A 26,119-nucleotide genomic window follows, 5' to 3' on the forward strand; every position below is an offset into this window, starting at 1 on the left:
CAAAAGGGCTAATCAGTACCCTTATTTCACATTTTGAGAAATAAGAGAGAGGTATTCAGTGAAATATTTAGAATACAAACTCATTCCTGTCTGACCCCATCATTCAGAATCTCAGCATGAAACTATGAATCCTGACATTTAAAAATTTGACTTGGGCCAGGCACCGGCGGCTCATGCTTGTAATCCCAACACTTTGGGATGCTGAGGTGGGCAGATCATGAGTTCAGGAGTTTGAGAGCAGCCTGGTCAACACAGTGAAACCCCATCTCTACTAAAAATACAAAAATTAGCTGGGCGTGGTGGCAGGCACCTGTAATCCCAGCTATTCAGGAGGCTGGGGCAGGAGAATCGCTTGAACCCAGGAGGCAGAGGTTGCTGTAAGCCGAGATCACCCCCCTGCACTCCAGCCTAGGCAAAAGAGCTAGACTCCATCTAAAAAAAAAAAAATTTGACCTGGCCTTTGACCTTGGCAGTCAGGTTGGACAGGACTCTCAGGCGGGCAGTGTGCATGGATTTGAATGACAATCTGCTTATTTTGTTATATCGCTGATACAGTTTGGATGTTTGTCAATCCCAAATGTCATCTTGAAATCTGACACCGAGATTGGAGGTGGGGCCTAGTGGGAGGTGTTTGGGCCATGGAGGAAGACTGTTCATGAATGACTCAGTGCCTTTCCATGGGTAATGAGTAAATTCCTGCTGTATTAGTTCGTGCAAGAGCTATTTGTTTAAAAGAGATTGGCCTCTCTCTTCTCTCTCTTGCTCCCTCTCTGACCTTGTGGCATGCCTGCTGCCCCTTTTCCCTCTGTCATAATTGGAAGTTTCCTTTTACCAGCAGTTGCTGGTGCCATGCTTCTTGTACAGCCGGAAGAACCATGAACCAAATAAACCTCTTCCCTTATAAATAGCCCAGCCTCAAGTATTCCTTTATAGCAATGCAAAAAAGACTGAGAATGTCACCATAGCTATGTTACCAGTGGAAGGTCTTGACTATGAATTGTCTAGGTTCTTGGCATTTTGAATAAAGAATTGGACAGAACACACAAACAAAGCAACAAAAGAATGAAGCAATGAAAGCACAGATTTATTGAAATTAAAGTGTACTCCAGATAGTGGGAGCAATCTTGAGCAAGTAGCTGAAGAGCACTGCTTACAGAATTTTCTGGGGTTTACCCTCTAGAGGTTTCCCATTGGTTACTTGGTTACACGCTATGTAAATGAAGGAGTGACCCATGACCAGTCTGACTGGTTGCAGAGAGTGACCAATCAGAGACTGAAGTGAAGTTACAAAGTTACACCTTGTACAAATGTCTGGTTGGTTGCAGGAGGGGGCCAATTAGAGGCTGAAGTGAAGTTACAAAGTTATTACACATGAAGACTTGGCCCTTGACCAGTGTGACTGGTTGCAGGAGGAGGGGATCAATAATAAGTACTTTCCATTTTTCATGGGCAATGCAGTGCAAAGAGAATAGTCTCTAATCCTTTTGTTAACTGGTTGCGGGAGGTGAGGTTTTCCTTTGGATTCAGTTCTAGGAAGTCAGTGCAAATTGCCCTTAGGTTTACCCTGCCTCCAGATCCTATTCTCCTGCCTCAGCTGAAGATGAAATTTTGTCTTCCTAAAACAGATTTCCTTATCTATTACTTTATTGAGATGCATAAAATTCACCATTCACTGCACAATTCAGTGGTTTTTAGTGTATTCACAAGGTTTTGCAGGCATCACTACTCCTTAATTCCAAAACATTTTCATCATCTCCCAAAATAAATCCTGTGACCATTAGTAGTCAATCACTCCCCACTTGCATCTCTCCTTAGTTTCTGGAAACTATTAATCTACTTTCTGTCTCCATAGTTTTGCCTATTCTAGGTATTTCCTATACGTGTATATTAGTGCATTCTCATGCTGCTAAAATAGACATACCTGAGACTGATTTATATAGGAAAGAGGTTTAATTGACTCACACTTCAGTATGACTGGGGAGGCCTCGGGAAACTTAAAATCATGGTGGAAGGGGAAGCCAACACATTCTTCTTCACATGGCAGCAGGAAGAAAAATGAGAGTGAAGTGGGGGGAAAGACCCTTCTAAAACTATCAGATCTCATGAGAACTCAGTCACTATTACAAGAACAGCATGAGGGTCACTGCCCCCTTGATTCATTTACCTCCCACCGGGTCCCTCCCATGACAGGTGGGGATTATGGGAACCACATGATGAGATTTGGGTGGGGACACAGCCAAATCATATCAACATGGAATCACATAATATATGACCTTTGGTGTCATGCTTCTTTTATTTATAATATTTTCAAGGTTTATCCCAGTTGTTGCATATATCAGTAGTTCATTTTCCTAGTGTATTTTAATTGATAATGTACCTTAATAAAAGATGAAAATTATTTGTACCAATTCAGAAAAAGAAGAATGTAACTATCTTCTTCTATTTTCCCTATGTGTGCAGGTTAGACTATATTTTCTGGCATTAATAAAGTAACCTAACATGACCCAAGCCTATGAAGAATATCACAGTCTCCTTTTTACAGATGGGTAAAAAAAGAGGGTCAGAGAGGTTAGGTTATCTGTTCAAATATTAGATGCAGGGATTCAAGCACAGAGCTTTGAAAACAAAGCCAAAATTATTTCTACTTAGGTGATGGATATATAATAAGAATAACTAAATGGCCCATTCAGCCACTGACACTTCCTTGTTCAGACATTTAGAAGCAAAGCTAAGCCTCCACATTGTATCAATCCCTGTATCTTTGGGTAGCTAAGGATATTGAACTCAAGCGCCTACTGGGGCTAGATAGATAACAAATGACATAGTGTGACAAACTGGAGAGGGCATTGGAAGGCTGCTACTGTTCAGCTAAGCCCTCTTTGTCCTCTGGAAATGCACTGTCCAGGATAGAAAGTTATTATCATTTCTTTTAAGAGAATTTAAAACATCATTTTATGTAAAATCTCTGAATTTTTAAGTGCTGGCAACAAGTTAAACTTCATTTTTATTTTTGAAATTAGTACGTTAAAAAGAGCTAATATGTAAACCAAATTAACTGTTTGGGGGATATTCTGTCCCACAGACTACAATTTTTACAATCTGTGGTAGAGGAAGAAAGGCCAGGGCAGCACCAGAGGGTGCCTGGGCCCTCTCTGAGTAGAGCCCAAGGGGCATCATCAAAATGGGAAGGAACCTACCTCCTGCCTTTCAGTCCACACTCTGGAAAGGTTCAACAACTTATATTTTAAGAGAGGATTTAGAATAGGGAAGATGTCATTAAATCTTTCCTTCTTTCCATGGATAGTTATGGAAGACATTCTCTGTGCATGCACTGCTAGGTTCTTGGAATACCATGAAGAACAAGAAGATGCAATCCCTGGCTTCAGAAGTCCAAAGTGGGAAGGTAAGATAATTAAGCCAGCAATTACAGGACAATGTGATTATCATATTATTTACAATGATGTTGGCACAAGAGGGAAACCTCACCCTGACAGGCATTTGAGTTCAATATCTTCAGCTACACCAAGATATATGAATGAATAGGATAAAAAAGAAACCAGAGAAGTCTCCATAAAGGAAATAAATTTTCAAGTGCAATAAAGAGAGTTGATCAAAGATGGAAAAAAAACCCCAGAATATTCCAAGGAGAAAGAACAGAATAAGGAAAAGCAAGGGAAAATACAGCATATCTAAACAAGCTTGAGAACACTCAGAATGTCTTGGAATAATGTTGCTGCCTTGAGAAAGCTGGTTTCTGCTGGAGGAGAGGGACCTCGTGGAACAGCTTGCACTGACCTGAGAGCTGCGCTCAGACCTAGGAATATACCCAGTCAATACTGCAGAGTCTGTTCCAGATAAGAAGACTCAAGCAGCTGATCCCACAGACTCATAGGAAATAATAAACAGTTATTATTTTTAGCCACTGAGTTTTGGGATGGTTTGTTACAGAACAATAGCAAATTGTTTAAAAAATACCTTACTCAACCTTAGCTTATGAAAAAGATCTGAGGAATCAAGTGAAATAAATTTCTGACACACTCTATATATATATGTGTGTGTGTGTATAATACATATATATATTTATGACATGTATTTTTATATATACATATATAAATACATACATAAATATATATGTCATAAATATGTATTTTATATATGTGTGTGTATATATATTTTTTATTTATTTATGACAAGGTCTTGCTCTGTCACCCAGGCTACAGTGCAGTGGTGCAATAAGAACTATCTCAGCTCACTGCAAGCTCCGCCTCCCGGGTTCACGCCATTCTCCGGCCTCAGCCTCCCGAGTAGCTGAGACTACAGGCGCCCGCCACCTCGCCCGGCTAGTTGTTTTTTTTTTGTATTTCTTAATAGAGACGGGGTTTCACCGTGTTAGCCAGGATGGTCTCGATCTCCTGACCCCGTGATCCGCCCGTCTCGGCCTCCCAAAGTGCTGGGATTACAGGCTTGAGCCACCGCGCCCGGCTCGTTGCAGTCTTGACCTCCCAGGCCCAAGCGATCCCCTCGCTTCAGCCTCCCCAGCAGTGGGACTACAGGCATGCACTACCATATCCAGATACATTTTTCTATTTTTCATAGAGACAGGGTCTCACTGTTGTCCAGGCTTACTATTTTTTTTTTAATTGAGGGTGTTAAAAATCTGAGAATCAGAATTATACACTAATATTTTACCCAATGTTATCAAACCCTGTACTGAATATTTAATTTTTATCTTGCTTGGGAGAAAAGTTGGCCATCAAAAGATAATTATTATATCATTAAAATAAACAGCATTTTATGTATACCAATGGAATGACACCTTCCTCCACCCCATGTTATGATTTTTTTTCCCATAAACACCTTGTTAACAATAATTAACTTTAATGTCACTAGACTCTCTTTTAAGGGATACTGTTATGAGTGAATTAGATGCCCCTAAAAGATCTGTTGAAACCCTAATCTCCAAAATCTGTGAATGTGACTTTTTAAAAAGGGTCTTTACAGATAAAAATCAAGTTAAGATGTGATCATATTGGATTAGCATGGTCCCTAATTCAATGACTGGTATCTTCCTAAGAAGAAGAATATTTGGACACACATAGGGGAGACAACCACATGAATTGAAGATAGAGGCAGAGATTTGAGTGATGCATCTAAAAGCCAAGGAACACCAAAAATTGCCAGCAACCACCAGAAGCTAGAGGAAGGAAAGAAAGATTCCTCTTTAAGAGCCTTCAAGAGAGCATGTTCCTGCCGACAGTTTCATTTCAAACTTATAGATTCCACAACTGTGAGAGAATACATTTCCATTGTTTTAAGCCACCGATTACTTTATTAGATCAGCGTCAGGAAAGTAAAACATATCCATTTTACTGTTTTAGATCTATAGAAAAAAATTGCATACATTGTAGACAATGAGTTACATTTCTCATGTTTTATCCCTTCGAAAGCTTCAAGACCTGAGTATTTATAGGACTGCATTAACTTAATACTTGTGTTGGTTTGACTGCTAAAACATCCTCTCCTATAAAACCATTTGACAAAAGTGCAACAACCTTTACTTTACTCCCAATACACTTTCTATGATTACAAATTCAAACATTTTTGAATTACCAAATTAATCTAAAGTACAGAAAACCTACCTCAAGTATCTTCTCCAGAGAGAAATGGAAATAGTCTCTATTTCTTAGTTTCAGGCTTTAATTTATGTAACTTCACTACTTTCATTAATTTCAACATTCATAAAAACATCAAAAACAATCTCATGCTATCACTCTGTAAGGGAAGGTTTTCAATGTTTCCATAGAAACTAAGGATGCTAATCAAGGTGAACTACACATAAGGAAAATCTTCCCTTGTGGGAAGCTTACCTTTTAGGGAAACTCTTGGAGACACATGCTGTGGAGTTACTCTATGTCAGTGATTTCTAGAATAAAAAGAGAAAAATACACAAATAAATATGTTTTTTTCCAAGTATAGATCGGCTTATGTGTAGGAGATGCTTACCTGTAATCTTCCCTTTCTAAAATTAAATTATATTGGATTAGGAGGAAGTAAAAATTAAACACATTTGGTATGGATTTCCAGCTTAATAGAATTGTGTAGATTAGGATCCAGGATCCATTCTCCGCCTTGCCTCCTATGAGCTGAGTGACTTTTGACAAAACCATCACCACTCTATCTTTCCCTTGTTAGTATGATGGCTCTAGAAGCCTGCAATATTTTATGGCATTCAGACTCCATAAAAGAGACAATTTCTTAAGAGGGTACCTTAAAAGGATTTTAAAATAATAAAAATTGAGCAATAAATGGAGATGTCTTATAATTTTTGTTAGGTATATGAATACATAAAATGAGGGTACCTAACAAAAACAAACACTCTTCACGTAAATTGTACACTCTCTTAAAGCTACCAACTTAAACTTTAATTGTGAAATAATTTTTGTCTCAGAATTTTTCCTGAAGAACTATTATTTTCCCTAAAAAAATTATATATATATATACACACACACTTACTTTTACCTAGAATAAAAGTATATATTTATATTTTCATGTTTATTCATATGTGTATCCTCTAACCAGGTTTCTGCTGTAGATCACTTCTTTGTAAAATAACTGTCTTGTAGTTTTAATAACTGAAAATCCAATTTTATGTAGATATATATAATATAGATTAGCTAATCAGAAATATCTTTAATCGTACAATTCTACTCTGGCTTATTCTTAAATATACCATAATTGATTGGGATAAAAATATTATATTTTCTTGATTAGCCATAAATACATCATCTTTTATTAAGTGTATGCCTTCTCTGGCTGAATTGCAAAATAATTCACCTCTATATTAAATACCTGACTATCTTTACTCTCAGGATAATATCAATAACAACCAGAAGGTAGGGACTAAACAGATATTCTTCATATTGCTAATATATTCAGAAATATAAAATTATCCCTGACCTTTCTCATATACCCCTAAAACAAGTAAAATTCCATAAATGATGACGTGTGTAAGAAAATGTTTCCTATGGATTATGAAAAATTATATATTCACATTAATTCTGAATCACAAATACATCACCATCTGTTTGGTTTTAATATGGTCAGTTACCAGCTGTATATATATGAGCTGGCTACAAAAGTTTAATATGTATCTAAACACATATCTTTCTTACATTAAGGACAGCAACTGATGTAAAACTAAAGCTCTATTTACAGCTATTGGCATCATTTGCAACTCCAGCCCACCTATCAATAACAATTAAAATTGTCATAATCCTACAGACATTTGTCAATTTTTTTCATTTTTTCCAATATTACTAAAAATTTGTCATATATATTTTTTCCTCTTCACAGAAAGAAGGTGGAGATTACATTTACCCTGTCCAGTGGAATAATACTTGAAACGAAAATTTAAGTTACACCTTTATTCATTAAAATAATTATGTTCCTCTTGTTTGAGAGCATAAGCTCTGGGATAAATTTCTTGGCATGGGATATTGGTTCAATTTTTTACTAATCATGTGATCTTGAGCAATTCTTTAATTGATATAATCCTCAGTTCTACTTTTAAAGTGGGGACAATAACAGTATTCATCCTCAAAGAATTATTTCAATCCTCAAATTAATAATTAAGTTACATAGTGCAGACTAGCTATTCAGTTTAGCCACTAGATACAGTATCCACTAGTAGTAGTAACATTGGCGAGAGATTCTCATACATTATGGATAGTCTCATGAATGGCGACTGTACACACAGAAAGCACTATCATCACCAGAAGAAACCATATGCTCCCAAATACTTGCCCATTATAGAAAACATTATTAAATTCACTCCTTTGATTTTTTTAATTGCATCCAGAGGGAATCCTGGCCAAAAGAACTTATCTGTTGGGTGAGTTAACTTATCATGAATGCATTTATCAGGTCAGTTAGCTACGACGGAGCAAAGAGCAATGTCAAAGAGAATAAAAAGCAGGATGGAAAGGTAAGAAGAGTGAGGAGGAATATATGGGACTGACCCCAAGAAGGCCTCTGAAACGATATCTCCTTCGTAAAGAATGCATCCCACCTGGTGCTCCTGAAAAGAACAGCCCTATGGTCTATGTGATTCAACCTAATAGGCTACAGCTATTGATCCATCAATTAACACTTGACCCATATTAAGTCAACAAGATGCTCTCTCAGAGATTTTGAATTGCAACACTTGAGAGTTTGAGGCATGTAAAGTTGGAATTATTGTTAAAGAAGCCAGTCTTGAGAGAACCAGAAAAAATAAGACTTTAGAGAAAACCAGAGTTAAGATTACATACATCCTTACGCCTGATCCACATGAGAAATGAAGAATTGAAAATAGGGTAAAAGTTGAGGGGCAGCCACATTTCCTGACGTCCTAAGTCAAGTCCCCATGAGGTTAGGTTTTACCTATAATTTTTTTTGTGCTTAGATGGCTATCATTTCTCCTGGCATATGGTTTCAACAATCCTTATTATGTGAGGTAGTTTAAGTTTCTGTATATTATAACTAAATGGTTACTAGTTAAGAAATCATAAGCCCACTGAAGCTAAGTTCTCTGTAATACAAAGTCCTTGCTTTGTGCCTATAGAAATAAGGGAGACAAATAAGTGAGCAATTAATAGAAATAAGTCACAAACCATCCTGCTATGCTAACAACTTATAAATTTATAAGGAAACTTCCATATATAAAAATTCCTGGCTCATGAATATGAATCATAATCAACGTTCCTTTACTATCATAGACCAATAGCTTTTACATTGACATTAATTTTTTTATTCAAAAAGTATTTACTAGGAGAAAAGAAACAGACCAAGGTTCCTGACCTCCTGGGATTTGCTGTCAAAATAAAATTACTACTCTACTTTGCCACCTCCCTCACCCAAACAAACAACAAACGTCATCAAAATGTATGTAGAACAGTAAGAGAATATTACTTTTGGAATAATCCTTTTAATAAAACCATAACCTTTCAGGACCATAATGGATCTTGTGCTCCAGTTACATTCAGCACATGTTTTTAGCGTAACACTCATCACGAAATGTTTATCGCTGTTCCATTCACCCCAAAACACACATAACTTTTACTGTGGGAAAGTATGTACCTGTGTTGTCTCATTCTTCCATTTGAAGGCGTAGAGGCTAGTATAGCCTGGTCTAAAACAGGTGCTTAATGTATGCTTAATGAGTGAATAGATCCAACTTACAGTCTTAGTTAATATAAACTAAGGGTTATGCCAAAATAAGTTCCACTTTCACAGTGGGTTTTCATAACTGATCTTAAAAGAAAGTATCTAATGATGCCTCAGTTAATGCTGAGAGGTTGCTGATTATATAAGCAGGAATTATTTATTCACACCTCACTGGAAAAATGTTGAGTTGCCATATTCTTGTTAGGGGAAAAAGTAGACATAGTTAAAACTTCCCATCTCAGATTAGCCAGCATGAACAGAGATGATTCAAGCAGATAGATATCCAATTTCACACCTTGAAAGAAGGTTAAAAAAAAAAAAAAAACACAGGATTTTTTTTCTTGGCCACTTTTGTGCTGCTTTACAGGGGGAGAGATACTGAATCTATTGCACTTGATTGGCTAATAGTCTCTCCCTAGAGGCGAACACAAGGCAAGACTTTTCATTTTACCCACCTTCCTTAAGCTCAGCTTCCTTTCGAATAAAATGAGCCTAATAATTGTATTCCTACCTTTAGCTGTTGTTTTGAGGCAAGACTGATGTAATCCATGAGAACAGTGCCCAGTTCATACTATGCAAACAGTAAATGCTAAGTAACATTATAATTTTTTTAATCATGAAAAATTCACTAAACTTTCCATGTTCAATCCATAACTTGTACCTATCCTAAGTTAAAAGTTTTTATTATAAACTAAATAAAATCACATGTGAAAATAGGCAGGCAATTAATACACAACCAAGTGAATAAATAGATGAATCTCCCTCTGCCCAAAAAGATTGGGTCCAATCTTTGAACAAATCAGCTGTTGTCAACATAAATGTACTCGCAATTTTACAACAAAGGAACCAGAAATCCATGAATGACTGCAGAGTTTCGCAGCTAATAGCAAATAGATGCAGCAGCTGGCAAGGCCTAGGTCAAAAAGGATGATTTTACCCTAGGGAACAAACAGCCCTCATCTAGACCCTTTCCAAATAACTCAAAACCAAAAGGTGTGTCGGTTATTTATTAAGAACAAAAACAACCCTTCCCAAGCGACAGGTAAGAGCATGAAAATAATTCTAATGAACATGTTCAAACCCAGATGCGGCATCTCTAAAGCTTTCAGTTCTCACAGACATAGCATGTAAGATTAGGAGGGATGAAAGAGTGATCTCTGTACTTTGCCCATTAGAGTCACACCTGGATTCACCTAACAATAAATGTGCATATGATCACCATTGATTACAAGTCTCCTATAATTGTGCTTAGTCACTCTGTACATTATGCCTTTAAATAATCAGTGGATAAAATATAGGTTCTAAAGGCATATTTGAGTCTAAGCTTTACCACTTATTTGCTGCATGAACTCAACCAAGTTATGTAACCTCTTATAGTCTGTTTTTATCATCTGTAAAACACGGCCAAAATTATCTACCTTGAAAGGTTCTTCTAAAGATAAAATGGGCCAGCTGCCGTGGCTCACACCTGTAATCCTAGCAGTTTGGGAGGCCGAAGGGGGCAGATCACTTGAGGTCAGAAGTTCAAGACCAGTCTGGCCAACATGATGAAACCCTGTCCCTACTAAAAATACAAAAAATTAGCTAGATGTGGTGGCACACACCTGTAATCCCAGCTACATAGGAGGCTGAGGCAGGAGAATTGCTTGAACCTGGGAGGCAGAGGTTGCAGTGAACCAAGATCCTGCCACTGCACTCCACCCTGGGTGACCGAGTGAGACTCCATCTCAATAATAATAATCATAATAATAAATAAAATGATACAAAACAAATCCAGTCTATAGCAGGTATTCAACTAATGATACCTGTTATTATTAACATTATTTGAACATCAAAGGATAGCATAAAGTGAGAGGTAAGAGTTAGCATTTAACAACTGTCCATATTCTAAAAGGCCATTGTATTTAATAGGCTTTTCCTTATATCTCTCCTATTTTGCTTAACTTACTGATGGCATTTTCCATTACAGAATCAGCAGGTATTTCTCATGGGTGTCTACTTCCTTCACAGGTAGTTAAAACCCAACCTGAATTTTCTGTAGGAGGTAAAGGTCACATAGATATTAAATTATCCATGTTTATTTTCAGAATTTCCATTAGCTTTGCTTGATATAATTTAGTATTAACATCAGGGTTATTAAACTAATACTAAGCAAGAGATTACATTTAAATGCATTTTTCAATCGGAATTGGGATGCATTTCTAATCATGCTGTCTAGCTACAAGCAAACAAATGGTCATTTGATTCTTTTATCATTTCACAACGAATACTATCAACCACAGAGATCACTCATGGGCTCCCCACCACACACTCAAAATAAACAAAATACAAGATGATGTATAACAGGCTTTAGAGTTATTAAGAGATAATCACATCCTTGGGACTTTCATTGGGCACAATAAGTAGCACCACTAGAATATGATTATCTCTTGATAACAAGGGTCCCTACAGCTGTCACAAAGTGAGAAAAAAGTTATTACCGTAGGGAAAATGTATATTTATTTCACTGAACCATAAAGCTGACAATTTAAGCTAATGAACAGTGGCTCTCCTTGAGATGACAGTATTACACAGTGTAGGAGGTTTCCTATCAAGGTGACACAGGCACCATCACCTTGAAGAATCTGTCTTGAAGAGCTTTTTTTTCTGGAAGTCTAATTTCCGGGTCTTGACTACAAGATAAACAGGTCTGGAAGACACTTAAGAGTCTAGGGATCTATGAATCTATTTAAGACAGGGAGGTGATTGAGAACAGCAGTGGGAATGGCTTATGCTGCTTATCAGTTGTAAGGCCAGAAACTTGAGATGCTGAGCTTCACAAGTTGTCTTGATGTAACATAATCAGGGCAGCTCATTGGAGAGGATAGAGACAGATGCTCCAGTCCATAGGACGTCCCAGGGTGAACAACCAGTGACATCAACATAGGAACCTGCAGTACATGGTTTAGAATTTGGAGATGAGGAGAAAGAAACAGGCAGGAGCCTTTGACACTGCTCTCGAGGATAGGAAAAAGTCTTATATATAAGAGCTTTACTTGAGGATTTTAATCAGCAAGAAAACTCTTCTTACCTAATATTACTCAGAACAGTGGTATTTTCTGAACTCCCTAACTCACAATAGACAGAAGTTACTCTTCTTAAGTCTCTGTTTCTAATCAACAAATGGGTGAATAAAAACTCTTCTCAGAGTTACTGGGGAAATTAAAGACTGAGTTGAAAGCATCCTGTAAATATAAAAGACTCTTTATCTGTCAGCTATTAAGAATTATTTGGAGAGATTACTTACATAAACCTTAAAATGAGAAAAGAATACATCTCAAACACTCTGCCAGTGATGTGATTTGATTTTATTTGTAAAAGATAATGTTAGTCCAGGGAACACATTAAAAACCATCATACTGTAATATTACCGGAGCTGTAGTTGGCATTGTGGCCCATAAGTTACTATCCTCAAATCTAAAGTTTTCAAATATGTGCAAAGATATCATCAATCTCAAATATTTACAACAAAGAGCCTGTCACGCTGAACCCCTATCGACTCCAAAGGGGATGGCACCAGGTAGGTTCAAGAAACTGAAAAAAGAGACCCAGGGACAGCAAACAAGACATGGGATTTTACTGGAGCCTTACATACTGCGGAGCAAGTCCAGTGGTGTTGGGCTGGACAGGAGAACCGCCTTACAAACAGCCCAGTGGCAGTGGGCTAAATGAGATAACTCCACAGTCCAGTGGCAGGGGACTGGGCAGGAAAACTGCAACCATTTGCAAAGGGCGTGCAGTTTATATAGCATTTTCACTTAGCAACCTTTCCAAAACAACCTCCACCTGGCAACCTTCATTCAGCCCAAAACTTGGGGTCTTGAGCCCATGTATGGCCTGAGTTCCAATAGAGAAGCTGAAGGTTCAGATGTTCCTCATAGACAAGGAATGAATTTCTCTGTTGGTCATTCCCGGGTTCCTTAGCTGGGAACACACATTCAGGTGCATCTGCCATACGGGGTCATTCTCAGGGTATGCTTAAGTTATTGTTATCAGATGCATTTCATTTACCCTACAGAGCCAAAAATTCTATTGCTCTAAATCAGTGATTATATCTAAAGGCAATTTATTGGCAAAGTCTGAAGACATTTTTGGTTGTCATAATCACAGGGAAGATGAGGTTTGCTACTGTCATCTCATGGGCAAATGACGGCAAAACTGCTAAACACCCCCACAATGTACAGGACCCTGTCCTAAGTATAGACACTTACTCTGAGCACTTACTCAACTTGTATTTGAATGGCTTGATTCAATAAGTGCCTACTGCTACAATTCAGTATCCTGAAAAACGACCTGATCTGCCTCTATATTCCAGGAACAAAGAAGGAAAATAATTATCTTCAAAAAATTGAAGCCCATATCCAAGTGTAAGTAGGCATTTTAGCCCCTTCAATTTCCATTAAGGAAAATTGTCAGATTTGGCTAAATACAATTCTGTCCTTCCCATTGGGAAACCATACAGGAAATGTCAATGTGCTGGCAATCTGCAAAACCAGAAATGAAATTTTCCAGAGTTTACCATGATCACAAAAAATTGGCACAATTGTACTGACAACCTGTCCCTCTACATTCCCAAGTCATCTATTATGCCACTTTTTGACATTCCACAACTGTTTAATGTGTCACATTATGTGATGTGATATAAAAATGTATTGGACATTTATAATTTGGTATTTCCTGTAGGTGCTTGTCCTTTATCTGAGTATTAACAACTTAGGGGAAAATAGTACCTACATTTCTGTGAAGCAGATAAAGACAAGATAGAGTACATATCACAGAAAACAGTTATAGAATGCCAGAGTCTGTTTTCACAGAGACAATATCATATACTCTAAGAACAAATACAGCATAGAGTAATGATTGAGTCCAGAATCTGGGTTTTCAAAACCCAGCTCTTCACTTTCTATCTGAGTGACCTTCTACAAATTACTTAGATTCTTTGTGTCTTATAAAATGCCTCCCTTATAAAATGAAGATACTGACTCTCTTTTCCTCTGTGATATTGTGCTTTAGAATAAGAAATATGTATTTGGTATTCATTTGTTTCTTCTTCATTTCATGACATAGAGCTCCTAAAATCCCTGGAATCTCCAAAGTGATAAATCTATTAGAAGGGTAATGACTGGTGGCCCAAGACTCCTAAATAGCCTCAGGAGGGAAGAGGGGCTGAAGGTTGACTCAACCACCACTGGCCAATGATTTAATCAATCATGCCTACGTAACGAAGTCTCCATAAAAACCAAAAAGGACTGCAATTGGAGAGCTTACATGTTGCCGAACACATGGAGGTGCTTGGGGATGGAAGCGCTGTGCTCCTTTGCACATACCTTTCCCTATGCATTTCTTCCATCTGGCTATTCAGCTGTATTCTTTATAATATCCTTTATTATAAACCAGTAAATATAAGTAAAACACTTTCCTGAGTTCTGTGAGCCACTCTAGCAAATGACTGAACCCAAGGAGGGGGTCATGGGAACCTCTAATTTATAGTCAACTGGCCAGAAGTTCTGGGGAGCCCGATTTAGGACTGGCCTCTGAAATAGGGGGCATTCATGTGGGACCGAGTTTGTAACATGTGGGATCTGACTCTAACTCCAGGTAGATAGCATAGAATTAAATGGAATCATAACTATGCACCTGAAAATTGATGTGTCAGAAAAACACCCACACATCTGGTCAAAGAAGTGTGGCATGTTGAGTGTAAGTAGAGAGAAACGGTTGTTTGTTCCTTTACAGCCTCATAAGGGCTGTTAGGAGGACTACATAAATTAATGCTTACTAAGTGCTTACAATTTTTCCTGGTACAAAGCAAAACCTCAATAAATAAAATAAATGAAATAAAAAGAAATGCCTCAATAAGGCAGAGTGGATTATCTCATTTTATAGATGTGATAACTAAAGTTCTGTGAGTCAAAGTAACTTTCCCCAGATATCACTGGTTTCTCAACTTGAGTTTTTTGTTCTGCACTGCCCTGGTGCTCCTAGAATGTAGTGGGCCTCATTCCTGATGATTGCCATTTGAGTGCTTAATTCCTTTGCTTTAAAGACAGAAGGGCTAATTACACAGGGATATAGTTTTGAAAAGGAACATGTCTAAAACAAAATGTAAAATTGAAAGCATGACCTGCCTTTCTTCGTTGAGTGCTTATCCTATATGCACTGGATAACTATGCAGTGGGTGATGTAATGGCGTTTTGGGAGTGAAGGAAACATGGTCTGGAGGCCCCAGAGGCTGACAATCTGGCACTTCTTGGCAGAAAACTTGTCCACTGACATAAGAGATTTGTATGTAGTAGAAACCATGGCGAGAGCTCTGAACTACAATTTCAACCATGAAATAGAGCTATACGAGAAATCATAGTTTTAAAAATATGGGCATTGCATTTCTGGTGGTAGAGAGTATTATTTTTATTTTGTAAACATTTTAGTTTAAATTGATATGTATTTATGTTATGCTTATGTAAATATTTGCAAATTTATTTTTATGTTAATTTTCCATTTGTGAAAATTTTTACTTTATTATTTTCCATTTGTGAAAAATTTTACTTCTATTTACATTGATATAAACTTTCTTCATGTCAAAAATTAGTTTAAAACTCAGTAGATTTATAGAAAATGGTATGTAGACAATATTAGAGATGGTATGCAGCTATGTTAAGAAATATGGTATGCCCATATCCAGGATTTGGAGAATACAGTCATCCCTTGGTATCCACATGGAATTGGTTCCAGAACCCCCTGCAGATGCTGGGGTCCCTTATATAAAATGATGTAGTATTTACATGTGATTCCTGCACAACCTCCAATATACTTTAAATCATCTCTAGATTACTTATAACACCTAATACAATGTAAATGCTATGTAAATAGATTTTATACTGTTTTAAAATTTTTATTATTTTTTATTGTATTTTTTTTCAAACATTATTGATCCGCAGTTGGTTGAATCCACAGATGTGGAACCCAAGGATATGGAGGCCCAACTGTATCAGTGTAAGGGAGAAAATATTTCTAACTCATATCAATGTTCATGGCTAAAGCCCCTACAACAAAAGATAGATGAATAAGAGAAATGCATACAATTAATTTAATGTAAGTTTTACATGATGAGAGATCATTTAGAAATGAATAATTGAAGACCTAGGGAAAACTGTGTTTTTAATGGACAGCCATGCAGAAGTATGATTGGAAGACAGAAGGGTATAATCTAACAGTAATAAACCAGGAAGAACTTAGCAAATTCTGTTTGTTCAAATTCTTCTTGGCAACCATGTGTGATATTGCTTTCCTCTGGGTATAAGTCAGGACCCCTCTGGATGAGGGTCTTATGACCTACTTCAGTGGGGAAGGGGTAAGGGGAATTCTTTCTAGTTTGTACAGTCTGCTTTGGCTGTTTCCTCAAATGCTAAGGTGCCATATTGTGGGGTAATGATTCCTGAACACTGTCACCTATATATGAAATGGGAGATTCTACATGAGTAATCAGATCTACAACTCCAGAATAGGGGAGGTTCCAAATATAGTCCCTGCTTTTTGCTAGGAACATCTATTTATTCTGGCATCTGGAGGAAGATCACTAGTTCCTACCACTGCACTAAAGAATGTGTGTCCTTTTCTATATATATGTATCACTATTTATGTTCCTTAAGGAGATCTACATTATGGTTTTCTTTAAACAGAAGGACTAAGTATACCATGACATATTTTTGAAGGGAAATACATGTAAAACATATGTAAAATATAAGGCATGACCTGGTTTTCTTTCCTAAAGAGGCAGAGATCTACTGATGCAAAAGCCAAGTGCCTCCTGAACGCTAAAACAAATATGAAATGAATCTTAAAGATCAGTATGTGTTTATAATATCATAGACTATTTTTCTATTACCATGAGGAATGAGGTGGAAACTAAATAGCATAAAGAGGACGAAAGAAATAATATTTTACCACATTACTGAATTGAGCTACACACACAATAACTTCCAGGATTGATTTCCTGCCTAATTTTGAAGCAAAAAGCCATCAATTTGGAAATCCATGCACAAGTATGTGAAGAATGCAAGCATTTTCTACTCAGTGGGAAATACCTTTATCCTTTTTGGAAATAGGCTTGGCACTTTATAGACACACACACACACACACACACACACACACACACTTATTCCCAGGAGTCTATAATTCTATACCAACTTGATGAAATTTCCCCAAATTACCATAAATCAATTGTGGCTTAACTGAACTCCAGGGTAGGCAATGCTACATTTAAAACACTTTTAAAATTATCTTTCCTACCTACATCTTTGTAGGTGGGAAGTTGTTTTATGGATAGTCAAGTCCAAGAAAGCTTTATAGGTAGAAAATTGTTTTATGGATAGTCAACTAGTAAGAGGATAGTCTTCAGAGTTAGAAAAAGGCTGGCTCAAATTCTAGCTACCTTATTTACTTCTGTAGGACCCTGGGCAAAGTATTCTTTCTTAGCTTTGATTTCTGCATTTGTAAAATGGAGGCAATAATACCTTTATTGCCCAGGGCCTCACAGACAGTACAAATTCAGAAACAGTTGCAGCCACTCCTATTCTTGCTTCATGTGAAACGAATTTCCACATTCTGTACTTGTAAAGCATCCAGTAACCAGAAGGAATGAGTTCTCAGACTGAAGAAGTTATAGAAATCATTACTCAATTTATGCTAAAGTATATTTCCTTTATAGTTTGTGTAATCTCCTGTAGCAGAGTTCTCCAGAGAAACAAAACCAGTAAGATTGTGTGTGTGTGTGTGTCTGTGTGTGTGTGTGTGTAAATTTATTATAAGGAATTTGCTCACACAATTATGGAGGCTGACAAGTCCCAAAATCTGCAGGGTGAGTCAGCAAGTTAGAGGCCCAGGAGAGCTGATGGTGTGTTTCCAGTTCAAGTTCAAAGGCCTGAGGCCCAGTAGACTTGAGATGTTGTATTTCCAGTCTGAAGGCTGGCAGGATGAGCCAATGTTTCAGTTTCAATCTGAATGCAGGAAAAAAGCCAATGTCCCATTTAAAAGGTAGTAGGGACAGGGAAATTCTTACTAGGGGAAGGTCACTATTTTGTTCTATTAAAGCCTTCAACTGATTGCATAAGGCCCACCCACATTTGGGAAAGCAACCTGCTTTATTCCATCTACTAATTCAAATGTTAATTTCATACAGAAACATCCTCACGGAAATACCCAGAATAAAATGTGATCAAATATTTGGGCACTCTGTGGTCCAATCAAATTGAATCATAAAACTAACCATCACATCCCCTAAAAGAAATATTTATTCTTTCAATCTGTATCAAGTTATAATTTTCCCAAAACAGGCTCAAATACTGTAGGATAAGTATCACTTTTGTCGATAGCATATTTTCTATTAGAAAAGAAAGCATACACCTCTAATTAGGTATTTGTATTTCTAAAGTACACACATGTACTATATTACTGATGTTATATACATAATGAAGTATAAATCACAATTGTTTCAAATGACATAAAACATATAAATAAAAATTCCTACATTTTTCTCTACCCTTAAATGGCTATCTTGCCTATAATCCAGTATGTGTACTGACCACTGGTAAGTTCCTTGTTGTACAGCAAAGAGACATCTAAATACAGGAAAGAATGGGAAATTTTAAATTGCGAACATCCACTGGAGGGCTTGAGCTGAAAAGATTCTGTGGCTTTCACCAGGCTGGAAATGTTGGAGTTCTAAAAGTCATCATGGCAAGAACTTGATGATGGCTCAGGTATTCAAGTAAGATTATATAAACACAATGCACTCTTAAAATTAGGGAGAATGCTAAAGAGCTTTTAATAAATGGATTAGGTTTTTAGATATTTACTACATTAGAAATTAAAATGGAAACTCCTAAAACACTTTTCAATTCATAAAATAACAATAAGTCTATTACATATTAACATAAATAACATGTTCAATGGGAAAATATTACATAAAACAAAAAATAATAAGGAGGATGACATGTTCTAAATTTTTGTAAATCTTTATTTAATGTCTGGCTCAATTATAGACAAATTGATTCTCCTATTTGCTTCTGCATCTGCTCTTATGTGATATCAAACGTCATGCAGCCTCTGGAAAACTCCACTGTACACTTGTGAGAGACTGACAGTGACAAAGGCAAATACCTTCTTAGTATTATTTAAAAAATAGCTTTGATCTGACCACCAATTTGAAAGTTTTCATTACCCCTTCAGGTTTCCTGGACCAGACTTTGATAACTACTATAAGAGAATGTACATTTAGAGAATGAACATCTCACTCAAAATAAGGGAATGAAAAATTGGGGTGAAGATTTTCATAAAGAAATTGCAGCTTCATTTTGTCTTCAGAGTACTAAATAAAGCATCTCTTCTTTTGAGGTGGGCGGAGCATTCCTTATGATTGTTTGCAAGGTTGGAAAGTTGGGGGCTAGGGGTGGGTAGAAATTAAGATGATCCAGGCTTGTCCATCCTCCTGGAAAAGTGCCTGGGTCAGAAGAACATGTAAGACCCAAGCAAATCCAAACATGTTTTTCTCATTTTAATCTGTGGACATAGGGAAAGGTGATTCCTTTACCTTTTGGGGTAGGTTCAGGGTTCTCAGAATCAAGTTACTCCTGTCCTGGCTATAGATGAAGGAAAACAGATCTGGTACACAAAAAGAAACAGAAGCTAGCAGAGAAATTGTTCGAACCTCTGGATTTGTCAATTATGCAAATTAAAACTGGAACCAAGAGTCCTGACAATACCCAAAAGAAAACACATTTCTAAATAAAACAGTCAGATTTTAAGTTACTGTCTTATGCTTCTGGATATAGGATAAAAGTATAACTCTGACAGTGGTATAACTTTGACAATGTTATAACTCATAAACTTTATACTACACAATATATATAAGTCATATGTAGAACAAAAGTATGAGCATGAATGTGTGTGTGTATCTTACAAGAAGCAATGCCATGGGGAAAAAATGCCACAGATATGTTGTCCAATTATTTCTTCTATCATTCCTCTCCTCTCACCACTCACTGCTTCAAAACCCTAAGCCTCTTTGAGTTAGCCCAACACCCTGCCCCTGGGACTTCATGCCATACTCTAAACTGCTCTTCTTGCCCTCTCCCCACCAGAAGACACTAGACAATATCTAGAGATACTTTTAATTGCCATGGCTAGAGGAGGACAGATGTTACTGGTATCTAAGGGCAGAGGCCAGGAGTGCTGCTAAATATCCTATAAAGAACAGGAGAGCTCCCCATAACCAAGATTTATCTAGCCCAAAATGTGAACAGTGTTGAAGTTGAGAAGCCATTCTCTAGGAAATAACCTTAGTTGGGAACCATTGTCTTAGCCCTCTCTCCACTAGCACTCTCTGGATTGCCAATGCATGGTACAGATTTCCAAAAACACACAAACAATATTATAGAGCCCAGTACTAAACTTTACTGTCTCCCAAAATTGTTTGTATTAGTATTGTATTGTTTATACTTGAAAGTAATGTAATTTGAGTCAATGCACTAAAGTAGCCCACATGAAGTATACATAGCTATATGAGCACGCATGTGCTTGTTTATTCAAGTCAGGGTTGCAATGAAATAGTTGCTTGACCAAATTCTGCAAGGAAAAAAGAAAGCATCAAAGAAACTTAATTTCATGGTGGATACTTGTTTAGTTTCAAAACATGTTACGTGTTTGGGGGCACACCCCACCTTGACTGCAAAAAAGAACAGGTGATCGTTTAAATCTAGGAGCTACAAGCAATGGAAGAAGCAGAGACGTCTAAAAGTCTGTCCAAATACGGTTAAGTAAACTTGAAGCAGAATGACAATTTAAGGGAAGGATGTGCACTTTAATTTACCAGGTTCCATGAATCTCCATGAGACCATGGCATGCAACGACATTCTCCCATTTTCTACAATTTCCAATCACTTGCCCTCTCCTGTGTGACTTTCCCTCCTCTTGCCATTTACAGTTTGTGCTCCAGGGACAGGCTAATGGGGCTTGATTTTGTTACCTTGGCCGGCTTTCCTATAGGAGACTTCATCCTGTAAGAATCATAGTTCCAGCGGTGCATGTCTATGAAATTAAAATGGAAGAGATTGGTACTTCAGGAATGTGGTTGCTGTTATTGATAGTCACTCCAGATCAGTCTCTCCACAGGCAAGACAGCTCTTGCACGAAAAATACCTTTGCTTATCAAGTTGAGGCTCTGTGCAGCTGAGATGGCAATTTTGGGCCTATATGACAGTAGCCAGACATGAACTAGAGCCCTCAGGAAAGTGAACTTCAGTAATCCTCCAGTATTCCATTAATGTGAAATCCACTAATCTGACACAGCAACTTTTTCTCTATTTTAAAGATCTTAGAATGTTAAATAAACACAGCTAGTTGCTCAATAAAAGAAAAAGACACTGTTAACAGCATATTTCCGATAATTAGATGCTTAGTATTTTAGTTTCTAAGTTTCGGTTCACTTTTTAAAATTCAGTATACATTTTATTGTGGAGAACTAACATAATGTAAAGTCTGCATTTTAGCCATTTATAAGTGTAAAATTCAGTGGCATTAAGTACATTGACAAGATTGTGTCACCATTGCCACTATCCATTTCCAACACATTTACAAGATCCCCAATAGAAAATCTGTACCCATTAAAAAAAATTACTCCCCAGCCCCTGATGACCACGATTATGCCTTCTGCCTTGCTGAATTTAACTACTCTGGGTGTCTTACATGTGATACTTGATATAATTATTTGTCCTTTTGTGTCTTGCTTATTTCAGTTGGTGTTTTCAAGGTCCGTCCATGTTGTAGCAAGTATCAGAATTTCATTCCTTTTTAAGGCTGAATAAAATTCTGTTGTGTGTTTACAACATGTTTTGTGTATCCATTCACACACTGATGGACATGTGGGTTGTTTCCACTTTTGGCTATTTTAAATAATGCTGCTATGAACATTGATACAGAAGTATCTGTTTGAGTCCCTGCTTTGAAATTAAATTTTGATCCATTTTTGCTCATTTAAAAATACAACCTTACAGCTATAAAGTGTAACAAAATAGAGAGTAATCTAATGTATACTTTATCATACAGACAATCCTATGTGACCTTGTGGCATAAGTAGAGAATTTTTTCATGTATGAATACTGCTCCTGAGGTCATTTAACTTATTTTCCAAAGCACATAAAATAAATAACTACAGGTGTTGGTAATGTTCTTTCCTCTGTTTGTGGTCTCCCACGGTGCCTGGTTTATATTAAGGATCAGAATGTGGGTTTTTAATATACAAATACTACTATATTTTGAAGCAGCTCACTGTTACTTATCAAAGGTTAAGTAAAAATGAAGGTCAGATCATGTCACTAAATATGACTCCTTTCTCTCTTATAATAGGAATAGCCAAGTGACAGAGAAGAACTGGACATAAATGATTCTGAAGTTTATGTGACCACAAATGACTTTCCTAACCACTTCAATGTATTAATTCAATTGTTTTACAAAGAGAAACCTGAAGTATCAGGTCGTCTAACATCAAGACTTCTAAGACAATCTGGGTTTGACAAGACTAAGTATGAAAAGAGAATAAATTTAAAGCTGATATGAAGAAAAAATAACAAAATAATAGTACAGAAAACCCAAGTTATTGAAAATTATAATAACTGCTAAAGAGGAAAATTTTGGAAACCTTCTCTTAATAAATTATCTCTTCTCATTTAAACAGCTACAGAATTCCAAAATTTTGGGAGATATTTATTAAGTACAGGTCAGTCTGGAAAGATTCTGTAACCCTCATGACAGTTCTGTGGGGACAAACTTATTATTTCCATTTAAAGTTAAGGAAACCAAAAGTTTTAAATAATTCTCATGGGGGCACATGGCTAATAAATGGTGGAGATGAGATTTGAACCCGTATCTATGTGACTCCTGAGTTGAAGTTTTTTATGACTATACTACCTAGAATTGTTCTAAGCCACATTTCACAATTGAGATAATGCTTCAAACAAAGACGTGTTTATGAGGGAGATAAGAATTAATGCGCTTTGTGAATTAAAATGGGTCCCTTCAGAGCTATAGGACAGAGCCTGTTCCGACTGCTTTGAACAGAGTCCAAATTATCTGCTATTTCCACTCTGAGAATTTAGCAACCCGACATGGGTCTATCTGAAATCATCTATCATTTCTCTTTGACCTCTCCCATGAGATCCTAATGGTGGCTGTTTCCACTGAAATAAAAATATTTTAGGAATGATGGCATTTCCAGGATATTTTTGAGCGTTTCACTGCTGCTGTTGTAATTATTACTAATTATAACTGTTGTTCCCCTTAGAGCAAATAAACACAGGATGTTCTTATGCTATTTGCTTAAAGAAAGAGGTTAATGGTAATCTATAAAGAAATTATCAACCAAATGTGGACTCACGTATTTCTTTTTCCTATGTACTGGCATTAATAATTTCAGAAGTCATCAGCATGCATGGTTCTGAGTTCACATTTATATTTGCTTCAGGATAATTTATAGCAGCCAAAAATGACACAAACAAACTTAGAACAGCAGTCATTATGAAAATGGTAAATTAAAATGGAATACTGACTGATGTCTTATAGAAAATTAATGTGCCATTAACCTTAACTATACCAATAAAGTTACATTATGAAGGTCAACTACAAGAACAGTTATCCACCTGGGACACACAGTAAATAGCATAGATTAATTCTGTGTTAAGGTGGGATGCTGAGGTTAAAAGGGAAAGGTAAATGAAGCCAAATATTAAGCCCAGGTTTAAATAAAAATCACAAATTTAAGCACATAAGCTAATATTAGTTCCGGATTTCCTTTCTTATATTACTGATTATTTCTGTTATAATTCACCGTGATTACTTTTTATCAAGTAGCTTCAGTCCAAGTTTCTTTCTGTACGTAACATGAACACATCCAAGTATACTTTCAAGTAGTAAAACATTTTAGAGCTTGAAGGGTCACTAAACATAATTAAATTCCCCCACTTCTCATTCTAAACATGAGAAAACAAAGAGCTCAAACAACAAAGATGCTTGAGAACAAATTCAGTCTAATTTTCATTCCAGAATTATATCCCGAACAACCTGATTGATTCTTGTTTCAGCTATATTCTCTTTGCTAAGGCATTTTCTCCTTTGATTCTCCAACTCTGACAGATTGTAGAAATCCAGGATTTTTAACAAGTAAAACAGAGGTAATAATGCCTAATATAAGCATTTATTATGATAGGCTAAGAAAATGTTCTTTAAGATCATGCTTTAAAATTGTTAAAGGCTATACATGTATCACTATTATAAATGAGGGACTTGAAGAAGTTTAATTCTCTTTTACAGGGTCTCTATATACACCAAAAAGAATATACAGTTGCCCCTTGAACAATGAGGAGGGTAGGGGTACCGACCCCCATGCAGTCAAAAATCTGTGTATAATTTTGACTGTTCCAAAACTTTAATAGCCAACTATTCACCAAAAGTCTTACTGATAACACAGTCAATTAACACATATTTGTTTCTTATATGCATTATTCTTACAATAAATAAGCTAAAGAAATGTCATTAAGAAAATCATAAGGAAGAGGAAACATATTCACTATTCATTAGATGGAAGTGGATCATCATAAAGGTCTTCACCTTCATCATCTTCAAGTTGAGTAGGCTGAAGACGGTGAGGAAGAGGAGGGATTAGTTCTGCTGTCTCTGGGGTAACAGAGGTGAAAGAGATGGAAGGAGAGGCAGGAAAGGCAGGCACCCTTGGTGTAACTTTTATTTTTAAAAAATTGGGTATAAGTGGATCCATGCAACTAACGTTGTTCAAGGGTTAAGTGTTCTGGCTTCCAGATTTTAAAAATGCGTTTTTCAGGCACTGTTCATCCAATTTACTGGGTATGATTCTTGAATATCTCTGGATATTACAGATGTCTAAAATCATATAACTGTAATATTTATCTTATATGGTACTTGTGAATATTAATATATATATAATATTTGAGATAATGTTAAAAGCCTAGTATGCATTCGATAAACATTGATTAATATTAATTTTCTTTCCTTTTCCTTTTGAATTATCCTTCTTTCTTTTGACTAGGTATAATAAAATTGCAAAATTCTGAATAGTAGTAACAGGCAAGAACAAATTTGGATTTACAAAATAATTTTATTAGAAGAGGGAATTAGTTAACTGGCCTCTCCATTAAATAAACCGCTAGGTGCAGTGGCTCACACCTATAATCCCAAAACTTTGGGCGGCCAAATGGGAAGGACTTCTTGAGCTTAGACATTCAAGACCAACCTTCGCAACATAGCAAGACCTCATCTCTACTTAAAAAATAAAAAATAACCCGGCATAGGGGCATGCATATGTGGTCCCAGTTACTCAGGAGGAGGAGGGAGGAGGATCCTTTGAGCCCAGAAGGTGGAGGGTGCAGTGAGCTCCACTGCACTCTGGCATGGGTGACAGTGCAAGACCCTGTCTGAAAACACACAACACAACACACATGCACACAAACACAAAAATAACAGACGTATAAAATAAAAAGTAAATCTGCACATAGAGACAGTACTACACATCCCTAAGCATTCTCATTTAAAATACGGTACCTGCAGCTCTCACATATTAGGAGGAGAGTAATATACAAAAATCTTGATTAATTCTACAAATGCTTCAAGGAAGAAGAATATAGTCATTTTGTTCAAGAGAAAGGAATACTGATGTGTCAAGAAGACACTTTGCTATATCTCTGTTATTCTGACAAGTCCTTATGGAGACAGGGCCAAGCTCTTCTGGAATAAGCTATTATATATCTTTTCCTATATATTATATAGTGAAGGGTCTAGTCACATAATCACATAT

The 26,119-nt window shown here is 36.7% G+C and overlaps 1 protein-coding gene across 1 annotated transcript in view; it reads right to left on the reverse strand.

Moving 5' to 3' along the window:
- CNTN4 (contactin 4) overlaps positions 1 to 26,119 on the reverse strand; it is a 998,936-nt gene that overhangs the window by 744,482 nt on the left and 228,335 nt on the right. The window contains exon 3 of the mRNA XM_025375521.1: positions 5,868 to 5,923. The gene's annotated coding sequence lies outside the window, so the exon portion shown is untranslated. The remainder of the gene's footprint in view (positions 1 to 5,867; positions 5,924 to 26,119) is intronic.

The sequence above is a fragment of the Theropithecus gelada genome, chromosome 2 (assembly GCF_003255815.1).
Source record: "Theropithecus gelada isolate Dixy chromosome 2, Tgel_1.0, whole genome shotgun sequence".
Lineage (NCBI taxonomy): Eukaryota > Metazoa > Chordata > Mammalia > Primates > Cercopithecidae > Theropithecus > Theropithecus gelada.